This window comes from Ranitomeya variabilis, chromosome 4 (genome assembly GCF_051348905.1).
Source record: "Ranitomeya variabilis isolate aRanVar5 chromosome 4, aRanVar5.hap1, whole genome shotgun sequence".
NCBI classification, from domain to species: Eukaryota; Metazoa; Chordata; class Amphibia; order Anura; family Dendrobatidae; genus Ranitomeya; species Ranitomeya variabilis.
Window position 1 is genome coordinate 10,593,889 of NC_135235.1, and position 13,488 is coordinate 10,607,376.

Sequence of the window (13,488 nt, forward strand, 5' to 3'; positions counted from 1 at the left end):
CACATCTGACGGTTTGTCACATTGTATCCAGCCTTGGAGCATTCTCTAATCATCCGGACTCCAGACTGATACATTGTAACAAACTATCAGGACAGGAGAGATCTGTGCAGATTGGATGCAAGTGTAACAGATCCTCTGTTGTGAGACTGATCAGCGCAGGATGTAAGTGCCCCTTACTAATGCCCACTGAGCCTGGCAGGATGGGCGCGTATCCCGAGTGCCCCTTACTAATGCCCACTGAACCTGGCGGGATGGGAGCGTATCCCGAGTGCCCCTTACTAATGCCCACTGAGCCTGTCAAGATGGGCGCGTATCCCGAGTGCCCCTTACTAATGCCCACTGAACCTGGCGGGATGGGAGCGTATCCCGAGTGCCCCTTACTAATGCCCACTGAGCCTGGCAGGATGGGTGCGTATCCTGAGTGCCCCTTACTAATGCCCACTGAGCCTGGCGGGATGGGAGTGTATCCCAAGTGCCCCTTACTAATGCCCACTGAGCCTGGTAGGATGGGTGCGTATCCCGAGTGCCCCTTACTAATGCCCACTGAACCTGGCGGGATGGGCGCGTATCCTGAGTGCCCCTTACTAATGCCCACTGAGCCTAGTAGGAATAGGTGCTTATCCCGAGTGCCCCTTACTAATGCTCACTGAGCCTGGCAGGATGGGCGTGTATCCCGAGTGCCCCTTACTAATGCCCACTGAGCCTGGCAGGATGGGTGCGTATCCCGAGTGCCCCTTACTAATGCCCACTGAACCTGGCGGGATGGGCGCGTATCCTGAGTGCCCCTTACTAATGCCCACTGAGCCTGGCAGGATGGGCGCGTATCCTGAGTGCCCCTTACTAATGCCCACTGAGCCTGGCAGGATGGGTGCGTATCCCGAGTGCCCCTTACTAATGCCCACTGAACCTGGCGGGATGGGCGCGTATCCTGAGTGCCCCTTACTAATGCCCACTGAACCTGGCGGGATGGGCGCGTATCCTGAGTGCCCCTTACTAATGCCCACTGAACCTGGCGGGATGGGTGCGTATCCCGAGTGCCCCTTACTAATGCCCACTGAGCCTGGCAGGATGGGCGCGTATCCCGAGTGCCCCTTACTAATGCCCACTGAGCCTGGCGGGATGGGTGCGTATCCCAAGTGCCCCTTACTAATGCCTACTGAACCTGGCGGGATGGGCGCATATCCTGAGTGCCCCTTACTAATGCCCACTGAGCCTGGCAGGATGGGTGCGTATCCCGAGTGCCCCTTACTAATGCTCACTGAGCCTGGCAGGATGGGCGCGTATCCTGAGTGCCCCTTACTAATGCTCACTGAGCCTGGCAGGATGGGTGCGTATCCTGAGTGCCCCTTACTAATGCCCACTGAACCTGGTAGGATGGGTGCTTATCCCGAGTGCCCCTTACTAATGCCCACTGAGCCTGGTAGGATGGGTGCGTATCCCGAGTGCCCCTTACTAATGCCCACTGAACCTGGCGGGATGGGCGCGTATCCTGAGTGCCCCTTACTAATGCCCACTGAGCCTGGTAGGATGGGTGCGTATCCCGAGTGCCCCTTACTAATGCCCACTGAGCCTGGCAGGATGGGCGTGTATCCCGAGTGCCCCTTACTAATGCTCACTGAGCCTGGCAGGATGGGTGCGTATCCTGAGTGCCCCTTACTAATGCTCACTGAGCCTAGCAGGATAGGCACGTATCCTGAGTGCCCCTTACTAATGCTCACTGAGCCTGGCAGGGTGGGCGCGTATCCTGAGTGCCCCTTACTAATGCCCACTGAGCCTGGCAGGATGGGTGCTTATCCCGAGTGCTCTTACTAATGCCCACTGAGCCTGGTAGGATGGGTGCGTATCCCGAGTGCCCCTTACTAATGCCCACTGAACCTGGCGGGATGGGCGCGTATCCCGAGTGCCCCTTACTAATGCCCACTGAGCCCGGTAGGATGGGTGCGTATCCCGAGTGCCCCTTACTAATGCCCACTGAACCTGGCGGGATGGGCGCGTATCCCGAGTGTCCCTTACTAATGCCCACTGAGCCTGGCAGGATGGGTGCGTATCCTGAGTGCCCCTTACTAATGCCCACTGAGCCTGGCAGGATGGGTGCGTATCCTGAGTGCCCCTTACTAATGCCCACTGAGCCTGGCAGGATGGGTGCGTATCCTGAGTGCCCGCAGTCATTAGTCTCCGTCCTGAGTTATTATCAGCCGTGTTGATGGTGCTATTATCTGCCACTAACCTGTAATAAGCCGCTTCCTGTCCGGGGATCTCACGCCGTTAGCCGTGTCCCATCCTCCCCGCACCCACATCTCCCCGTGATATTCGGGTGACATTCCGCCCTGCGGCCCATCGTCTGAGGTGTTGGGTCGCGGTTACTTGGTTGCTGTGGGGACTGGAGCCGTTTCTGAACTTTACTGCAGGTGGCGGCCAGATCTTCGATATTAATATTTCCAGTTCTGTGTTGTTACGAAACTTAGAAGTGAAGGAGGAATTGTGCAATGTTCCTATGATCAGACAGCGGCTTCCAATGTGTGTGAGTGCAGTGCCCCCCCGTCACCAGCAGGCGGCAGCAGAGTGACAGCCATATTCACCTATTACTGATACTGCTGCATGGGAAGCGGTGGAGCTGATACAAGGCCGTGATCAAGTGTTCGGCCTCCGTTATATTGTGGGGTAACGGAATGTCTCTGGATGCTGATCGTGAGTTATCGCGGCATTTATTGAACCAATTTGTGGTACAGAAGAACGCACAGTCCAGACATGTATGTGGTATCTATATCTATCTATATATATAATTGTTTAAGGGGTACTTCCGTCTGTCTGTCCCGGATATTCATTGGTCGTGGCCTCTGTCTGTCATGGAATCCAAGTCGCTGATTGGTCGCACCAGCTGCCTGTCATGGCTGCCGCGACCAATCAGCGACGGGCACAGACCGATTAGTCCCTCCCTACTCCCCTCCAGTCACCGCTCACACAGGGTTAATGCCGGCGGTAACGGGCCGCGGTGTAACCCACTCCATTACCGCTGCTATTAACCCTGTGTGTCCCCAACTGTTTACTATTGACGCTGCCTATGCAGAATCAATTGTAAAAATATGTCATGTTAAAAATAATAAATAAAAAACAAACCTGCCACACTCACCATCCTCCTAGCTCCTAGCGTCGCTACTGTGACCGCTCCATGCAAGCGGCAGGTTCCAGTCCCAAGGATGGTGTGCCAGAAGGACCTTCCATGACGTCACGGTCACATGACCGTCCTGGGACCGGAAGCTGCCGCCTGCACCACGCACAGGGCCAGGACTTCAACGGGCCGTCGGAGGGTGAGAATATGTTTATTTTTTATTTTAACGCAGTGTACTACGTGGCTCTGTGCTATATACTCCGTCGCTGTGCAATATACTACGTGGCTGTGCAATATACTACGTGGCTGTGCAATATACTACGTGGCTCTGTGCTATATACTCCGTCGCTGTGCAATATACTACGTGGCTGGGCAATATACTACGTGGCTGGGCAATATACTACATACTACCAGGCTGGGCAATATACTACGTGGCTGGGCAATATACTACGTGGCTGGGCAATATACTACGTGGCTGGGCAATATACTACGTGGCTGGGCAATATACTACGTGGCTGGGCAATATACTACGTGGCTGGGCAATATACTACGTGGCTGGGCAATATACTACGTGGCTGGGCAATATACTACGTGGCTGGGCAATATACTACGTGGCTGGGCAATATACTACGTGGCTGGGCAATATACTATGTGGCTGGGCAATTTACTATGTGGCTGGGCAATATACTACGTAACTGGGCAATATACTATGTGGCTGGGCAATATACTACGTAACTGGGCAATATACTACATACGTGGCTGGGCAATATACTACGTGGCTGGGCAATATACTACGTGGCTGGGCAATATACTACGTAACGGGGCAATATACTACGTGGCTGGGCAATATACTACATACGTGGCTGGGCAATATACTACATACGTGGCTGGGCAATATACTACATACGTGGCTGGGCAATATACTACGTGGCTGGGCAATATACTACGTGGCTGGGCAATATACTACGTAACGGGGCAATATACTACATGGCGGGGCAATATACTATGTGGCTGGGCAATATACTACGTGGCTGGGCAATATACTACGTAACGGGGCAATATACTACGTGGCTGGGCAATATACTACATACGTGGCTGGGCAATATACTACATACGTGGCTGGGCAATATACTACATACGTGGCTGGGCAATATACTACGTGGCTGGGCAATATACTACGTGGCTGGGCAATATACTACGTAACGGGGCAATATACTACATGGCGGGGCAATATACTACGTAACTGGGCAATATACTACGTAACTGGGCAATATACTACGTGGACATGCATATTCTAGAATATCCGATGCGTTAGAATCGGGCCACCATCTAGTATATATATATATATGAGGCATACTCGCTAATCCCGCCCCCTGCACAGTAGCTCCGCCCCACCACATCACCACACATAATCCCGCCCCCACCACATCACCACACATAATCCCGCCCCTCACCACATCACCACACATAATCACGCCCCCCCACCACGTCACCACACATAATCCCGCCACCCACCACATTACCACACATAATCCCACCCCCCCACCACATCACCACACATAATCCCGCCCCAACACATCACCACACATAATCCCGCCCCCCACCACATTACCACACATAATCCCGCCCCCCACCCCATCACCACACATAATCCCACCCCCCACCCCATTACCACACATAATCCCGCCCCCCACCACATTACCACACATAATCCCACCCCCCACCCCATTATCACACATAATCCCGCCCCCACCACGTCACCACACATAATCCCGCCTCTCACCACATCACCACACATAATCCCGCCCCCCCACGTCACCACACATAATCCCACCCCCACCACATCACCACACATAATCCCACCCCCCACCCCATCACCACACATAATCCCGCCCCCCACCCCATTATCACACATAATCCCGCCCCCCACCACATTACCACACATAATCCCGCCCCCCCACCACATCACCACACATAATCCCGCCCCAACACATCACCACACATAATCCCGCCCCCCACCCCATTATCACACATAATCCCGCCCCCCACCACATTACCACACATAATCCCGCCCCCCCACCACATCACCACACATAATCCCGCCCCAACACATCACCACACATAATCCCGCCCCCCACCACATTACCACACACAATCCCGCCCCCCACCCCATCACCACACATAATCCCGCCCCCCACCCCATCACCACACATAATCCCGCCCCCCACCCCATCACCACACATAATCCCACCCCCCACCCCATCACCACACATAATCCCACCCCCCACCCCATTATCACACATAATCCCGCCCCCCACCACATTACCACACATAATCCCGCCCCCCCACCACATCACCACACATAATCCCGCCCCAACACATCACCACACATAATCCCGCCCCCCACCACATTACCACACATAATCCCGCCCCCACCACATTACCACACATAATCCCGCCCCCACCACATTACCACACATAATCCCGCCCCCCACCACATTACCACACATAATCCCGCCCCCCACCACATTACCACACATAATCCCGCCCCCCACCCCATTACCACACATAATCCCGCCCCCCACCACATTACCACACATAATCCCGCCCCCCACCCCATCACCACACATAATCCCGCCCCCCACCCCATTATCACACATAATCCCGCCCCCCACCACATTACCACACATAATCCCGCCCCCACCACATTACCACACATAATCCCGCCCCCCACCACATTACCACACATAATCCCGCCCCCCACCACATCACCACACATAATCCCGTCCCCCCACCACATCACCACACATAATCCCGCCCCCCACCACATCACCACACACAATCCCGTCCCCCCACCACATCACCACACATAATCCCGCCCCCCACCACATTACCACACATAATCCCGCCCCCACCACATTACCACACATAATCCCGCCCCCCACCACATTACCACACATAATCCCGCCCCCCACCACATCACCACACATAATCCCGTCCCCCCACCACATCACCACACATAATCCCGCCCCCCACCACATCACCACACACAATCCCGTCCCCCCACCACATCACCACACATAATCCCGCCCCCCACCACATTACCACACATAATCCCGCCCCCACCACATTACCACACATAATCCCGCCCCCCACCACATTACCACACATAATCCCGCCCCCCACCACATCACCACACATAATCCCGTCCCCCCACCACATCACCACACATAATCCCGCCCCCCACCACATCACCACACACAATCCCGTCCCCCCACCACATCACCACACATAATCCCGCCCCCCACCACATTACCACACATAATCCCGCCCCCACCACATTACCACACATAATCCCGCCCCCCACCACATTACCACACATAATCCCGCCCCCCACCACATCACCACACATAATCCCGCCCCCCACCACATCACCACACACAATCCCGCCCCCCCACCACATCACCACACATAATCCCGCCCCCCACCACATCACCACACATAATCCCGCCCCCCACCACATTACCACACATAATCCCGCCCCCCACCACATCACCACACATAATCCCGTCCCCCCACCACATCACCACACATAATCCCGCCCCCCACCACATCACCACACATAATCCCGCCCCCCACCACATCACCACACTATTGTCATTAACTTCATTTTAAGTTAATTTACCACCTGTGTAAGCGATATTGAATGTTGTCATTATTTACTTTAGTTTAATCACCAGCAGCGTTAATTAGACAGCAATGAGCGTGCCGAGCGTTAGCTGCCTGGAAACAGCTAGTGTGTATGTGTGTGTGTGTGTATATATATATATATATATATATATATATATATATATATATATATATATATATATATATATATATATATATATATATATATATATATATATATACAGTAAATGAGACATAAGGCTGGTTTTTAAATTGTAATAAGTTGAGTAATATTTATAAAAAGTTTGCCTGCACCTTCAGTATCTGACCACCAGGAGGCAGCATTTTTTCCTTGCATTGTCAGAATCTGCCCACCAGGGGGCAGCATACACTTGGCATATTCATCTGTAGCTCTCATCTGACCACAGGGTTGTGTAGTTGAGCAGATTGTCAGGCGATCCAACAATTATCAGGGGGATCCTCCACAATCTACTGCTTAAAGGGACGGCTTATTCATCTTCCAGTGTCAGGATAGACAAGTATTGGGCATGTTGGAATTTAAACTCTTTAAGGCTGGAGTCACCCTTGGAGATTATCATTCAGTTTCTTGAAATGAATATACAGTAGAAGTGGATCCTAAAAAATAAAAATCTAAAGGGGAGATCTGTCTAATTCCCTCCGCTCCTGCCCCAATAATGTGAGCTCTGCTCTTTATCTCATAGTGCCGATCGCTGGGGGCAGGAGGAGGAGAATCGAGCTTCAATATGTAGAAGAATTGGGCGATGTGAGCCGCTCGCTTCTCTCCGCATTCCTCTTCTTATTGGTGACATTTTCTGCAGGATTTTGGCGGAGTATTGAGACTTCCTCGTCTCCAGATCCGCAGCTGATCTCTGATCTACATGTGTACTTATCCCCCCCGTCGTCCGTTTCCATGGAGACGCCGCCCCGGGCCCCTTCCCTGGGCCCCCTGCAGAACACAGACCAGAAATAGTTGAGGATCGGCCATTTCCTGGAGATTTCCCACAGGCCGATCCCAGTGTGAATACATGGCGGTTACATTGTATCCCCGAGTCTGACCCCGTGCAGTATATAGCGGGGGATCATATATTTACTATCCGCTACCTGTGGTCACAATGAACCTTACAGCATCGGTGACCCGCAGGTGGAGGCGGACAGCGGCGGCCATGTTCTCCTCTGCACATTATGGACACAAAGGTGAAGCCCGTCCGGACCTAAAGCTTCTCACAGCAGAGGGTTTGTAACAGTGGTATTCAGTCTACACAATAGTCCTGACTCCAGACTGATACATTGTAACAAATGATCAGAGCAGGAGAGATGAGCTCTGCTCGTAGAGGATTGTCTACATTGTAGCAAACCCTCAGCTGTAGATGGTATTAGGCCTGTACAGTCTCTGGATATAAACATTTCCATCCACTGACAGGCGGCATAGGTTGTGAAAATGGAACATTGAGAAGTTTAGACACTTTCCATCAGAACCAGCAGTGATGGCGGCTGCCGGGGACGTTGGGTGCCATAGACCCGGAGATCAAAGCTGCAGGGCCGACCCGAGACTTTAATTGTTATTATCGATTACAAAAAGAAAATAAAAAAATTGGAACTTGCATCATAAAGTTTCCACATTGTCACCTGCGGGACCTCAATATATGGAAGATCATCTGGCGGCTATGTCCTCCATCTATCGATTACCGCTCTGGGTCCATCTGGCCTCTGAAGGGTTAAACATTATATCACGGTGTCCTGGTTGGTGCAGCAGGACGGCAGCAATTATTTCAGGCGTTTTTCATTGCTTTATTTCAGTCTTCCTCATTAAACTCAGGAAAATTATGGGATTGAACATATAGACGTATTTGTGGCCCAAATGTAATTATTACATTACAACATGGTGTAAAATGAAGTTCTGAGCAAATAATGGCAGGCAGGGAATTCTGGGAGATTTCAGCTGTGTAAATGCATAATTGTAAGTGCAGCCCTAGAGCAGAATCTGCTGTGATGTGGTCATGTTTTCCTGCATCCACCACTAGGGGGAGCTACTACATGATAAGATCCTGACTGCAGCCACCACTAGGGGGAGCTCCCTGTATACAGAGATACATGATAAGATCCTGTCTGCAGTCACTAGGGGGAGCTCCCTGTATACAGAGATACATGATAAGATCCTGTCTGCAGCCACCACTAGGGGGGGGGAGCTCCCTGTATACAGAGATGCATGATAAGATCCTGTCTGCAGCCACCACTAGGGGGAGCTCCCTGTATACAGAGATACATGATAAGATCCTGTCTGCAGTCACCACTAGGGGGAGCTCCCTGTATACAGAGATACATGGTAAGATCCTGTCTGTAGTCACCACTAGGTGGAGCTCCCTGTATACAGAGATACATGATAAGATCCTGTCTGCAGGCACCACTAGGGGGAGCTCCCTGTATACAGAGATACATGATAAGATCCTGTCTGCAGCCACCACTAGGGGGAGCTCCCTGTATACAGAGATACATGATAAGATCCTGTCTGCAGTCACCACTAGAGGGAGCTCCCTGTATACAGAGATACATGATAAGATCCTGTCTGCAGTCACTAGGGGGAGCTCCCTGTATACAGAGATACATGATAAGATCCTGTCAGCAGCCACCACTAGGGGGGGGAGCTCCCTGTATACAGAGATGCATGATAAGATCCTGTCTGCAGCCACCACTAGGGGGAGCTCCCTGTATACAGAGATACATGATAAGATCCTGTCTGCAGTCACCACTAGGGGGAGCTCCCTGTATACAGAGATACATGGTAAGATCCTGTCTGCAGTCACCACTAGGGGGAGCTCCCTGTATACAGAGATACATGATAAGATTCTGTCTGCAGCCACCACTAGGGGGAGCTCCCTGTATACAGAGATACATGATAAGATCCTGTCTGCAGCCACCACTAGGGGGGGGAGCTCCCTGTATACAGAGATACATGATAAGATCCTGTCTGCAGCCACCACTAGGGGGGGGAGCTCCCTGTATACAGAGATACATGATAAGATCCTGACTGCAGCCACCACTAGGGGGAGCTCCCTGTATACAGAGATACATGATAAGATCCTGTCTGCAGTCACTAGGGGGAGCTCCCTGTATACAGAGATACATGATAAGATCCTGTCTGCAGCCACCACTAGGGGGGGGAGCTCCCTGTATACAGAGATACATGATAAGATCCTGTCTGCAGCCACCACTAGGGAGAGCTCCCTGTAAACAGAGATACAAGATAAGATCCTGTCTGCAGCCACCACTGGGGGGAGCTCCCTGTATACAGAGATACATGATAAGATCCTGTCTGCAGCCACCACTAGGGAGAGCTCCCCGTATACAGACATACATGATAAGATCCAGTCTGCAGCCACCACTAGGGAGAGCTCCCTGTAAACAGAGATACATGATAAGATCCTGTCTGCAGCCACCACTAGGGGGAGCTTCCTATATACAGAGATACATGATAAGATTCTGTCTGCAGCCACCACTAGGGGGAGCTCCCTGTAAACAGAGATACATGATAAGATCCTGTCTGCAGTCACCACTGGGGGGAGCTCCCTGTATACAGAGATACATGATAAGATTCTGTCTGCAGCCATCACTAGGGGGAGCTCCGTGTATACAGATATACATGATAAGATTGTCTGCAGCCACCACTAGGAGGAGCTCCCTGTGTACAGAGATACATAATAAGATCCTGTCTGCAGCCACCACTAGGGGGAGCTCCCTGTATACAGAGATACATGATAAGATCCTGTCTACAGCCACCACTAGGGGGAGCTCCCTGTATACAGAGATACATGATAAGATTCTGTCTGCAGCCACCGCTAGGGGAGCTCCCTGTCTACAGAGACACATGATAAGATCCTGTGTGCAGCCACCACTAAGGGGAGCTCCCTGTATACAGAGATACATGATAAGATCCTGTCTGCAGTCACCACTAGGGGGAGCTCCCTGTATACAGAGATACATGATAAGATCCTGTCTGCAGCCACCACTAGGGGGAGCTCCCTGTATACAGAGATACATGATAAGATCTTGTCTGCAGCCACCACTAGGGGGAGCTCCCTGTATACAGAGATACATGATAAGATCCTGTCTGCAGTCACCACTAGGGGGATTTCCCTGTATACAGAGATACATGATAAGATCCTGTCTGCAGACACCACTAGGGGGAGCTCCCTGTATACAGAGATACATGATAAGATCCTGTCTGCAGCCACCGCTAGGAGGAGCTCCCTGTATACAAAGATACATGATAAGATCCTGTCTGCAGCCACCACTAGGAGGAGCTCCGTGTATACAGAGATACATGATACGATCCTGTCTGCAGCCACCACTAGGGGGAGTTCCCTGTATACAGAGATACATGATAAGATCCTGTCTGCAGCCACCACTAGGGGGAGCTCCCTGTATACAGAGATACATGATAAGATCCTGTCTGCAGCCACCACTAGGGGGAGCTCCCTGTATACAGAGACACATGATAAGATCCTGTCTGCAGCCACCGCTAGGAGGAGCTCCCTGTATACTAAGATACATGATAAGATCCTGTCTGCAGCCACCGCTAGGGGGAGCTCCCTGTATACAGAGATACATGATAAGATTCTGTCTGCAGCCACCACTAGGGGGAGCTCCCTGTATACAGAGATACATGATAAGATCCTGTCTGCAGTCACCACTAGGGGGAGCTCCCTGTATACAGAGATACATGATAAGATCCTGTCTGCAGCCACCGCTAGGGGAGCTCCCTGTCTACAGAGATACATGATAAGATCCTGTCTGCAGTCACCACTAGGGGGAGCTCCCTGTCTACAGAGACACATGATAAGATCCTGTCTGCAGCCACCACTAGGAGGAGCTCCCTGTATACAAAGATACATGATAAGATCCTGTCTGCAGCCACCACTAGGAGGAGCTCCGTGTATACAGAGATACATGATACGATCCTGTCTGCAGCCACCACTAGGGGGAGTTCCCTGTATACAGAGATACATGATAAGATCCTGTCTGCAGCCACCACTAGGGGGAGCTCCCTGTATACAGAGATACATGATAAGATCCTGTCTGCAGCCACCACTAGGGGGAGCTCCCTGTATACAGAGACACATGATAAGATCCTGTCTGCAGCCACCGCTAGGAGGAGCTCCCTGTATACTAAGATACATGATAAGATCCTGTCTGCAGCCACCGCTAGGGGGAGCTCCCTGTATACAGAGATACATGATAAGATTCTGTCTGCAGCCACCACTAGGGGGAGCTCCCTGTATACAGAGATACATGATAAGATCCTGTCTGCAGTCACCACTAGGGGGAGCTCCCTGTATACAGAGATACATGATAAGATCCTGTCTGCAGCCACCGCTAGGGGAGCTCCCTGTCTACAGAGATACATGATAAGATCCTGTCTGCAGTCACCACTAGGGGGAGCTCCCTGTCTACAGAGACACATGATAAGATCCTGTCTGCAGCCACCACTAGGAGGAGCTCCCTGTATACAAAGATACATGATAAGATCCTGTCTGCAGCCACCACTAGGAGGAGCTCCGTGTATACAGAGATACATGATAAGATCCTGTCTGCAGCCACCACTAGGGGGAGTTCCCTGTATACAGAGATACATGATAAGATCCTGTCTGCAGCCACCACTAGGGGGAGCTCCCTGTATACAGAGATACATGATAAGATCCTGTCTGCAGCCACCACTAGGGGGAGCTCCCTGTATACAGAGATACATGATAAGATCCTGTCTGCAGCCACCACTAGGGGGAGCTCCCTGTATACAGAGATACATGATAAGATCCTGTCTGCAGTCACCACTAGGGGGAGCTCCCAGTATAAAGAAATACATGATAAGATCCTGTCTGCAGTCACCACTAGGGGGAGCTCCCTGTATACAGAGATACATGATAAGATCCTGTCTGCAGCCACTACTAGGGGGAGCTCCCTGTATACAGAGATACATGATAAGATCCTGTCTGCAGCCACCACTAGGGGGAGCTCCCTGTATACAGAGATACATGATAAGATCCTGTCTGCAGCCACCACTAGGGGGAGCTCCCTGTCTACAGATTAACAAGACTCCTAGTGAGTGCAGTATGTCTAAACTAAATTCCTTTGCATCCTTTAATGACGGCTGACCGCAGTGGCTTTATCATGTTTATCTGTATGCTGTGCAGGGGATTTGGAGCTCTGTTTCAGTGAAGGAGGTTCCTGTATAAGGTATCATTATTTTGGGTTCTGTGAGTTAATTGGTGATTTCAGGGTGCGGATCCACTGGAATCTTGCAATATAACAATCACATGAACTGGTTACAATGTTTCAGGTTGTGGAGAATTAGTAATTGCTCGGGGCGGATGATGACTCCTCACGTACCGAGTTGTGGGCGCGGCTCGTTACAGAACTGAACCCATAATAAATGAATCTTTACTACTGAAAGAAATTATATCACATTGACCCGACGTACGGACATTAACGATGATTCTTAACGAAGCAGAAATTAATATTCCGGAGATATGTAAGGTGGAGACCATTGTCATTCATATGTAGCCCAGACTGCTGACAGCCAGGTCTGCACCCACAGACATGAATCCATTCAAGAAAAAGGTAAGATGTCACTTCTGAGCCTGAATTTATCCTTCCAGTAATACGGAGGGTTCACTGTCAGCAGCTCTGTGATTAAT

The 13,488-nt window shown here is 51.3% G+C and overlaps 1 protein-coding gene across 13 annotated transcripts in view; it reads left to right on the forward strand.

Annotated features, from left to right (window-relative positions):
* Positions 1–13,488, forward strand: part of ABLIM1 (actin binding LIM protein 1) — a 333,708-nt gene that overhangs the window by 200,281 nt on the left and 119,939 nt on the right. The gene's annotated exons all lie outside the window — the stretch shown is intronic.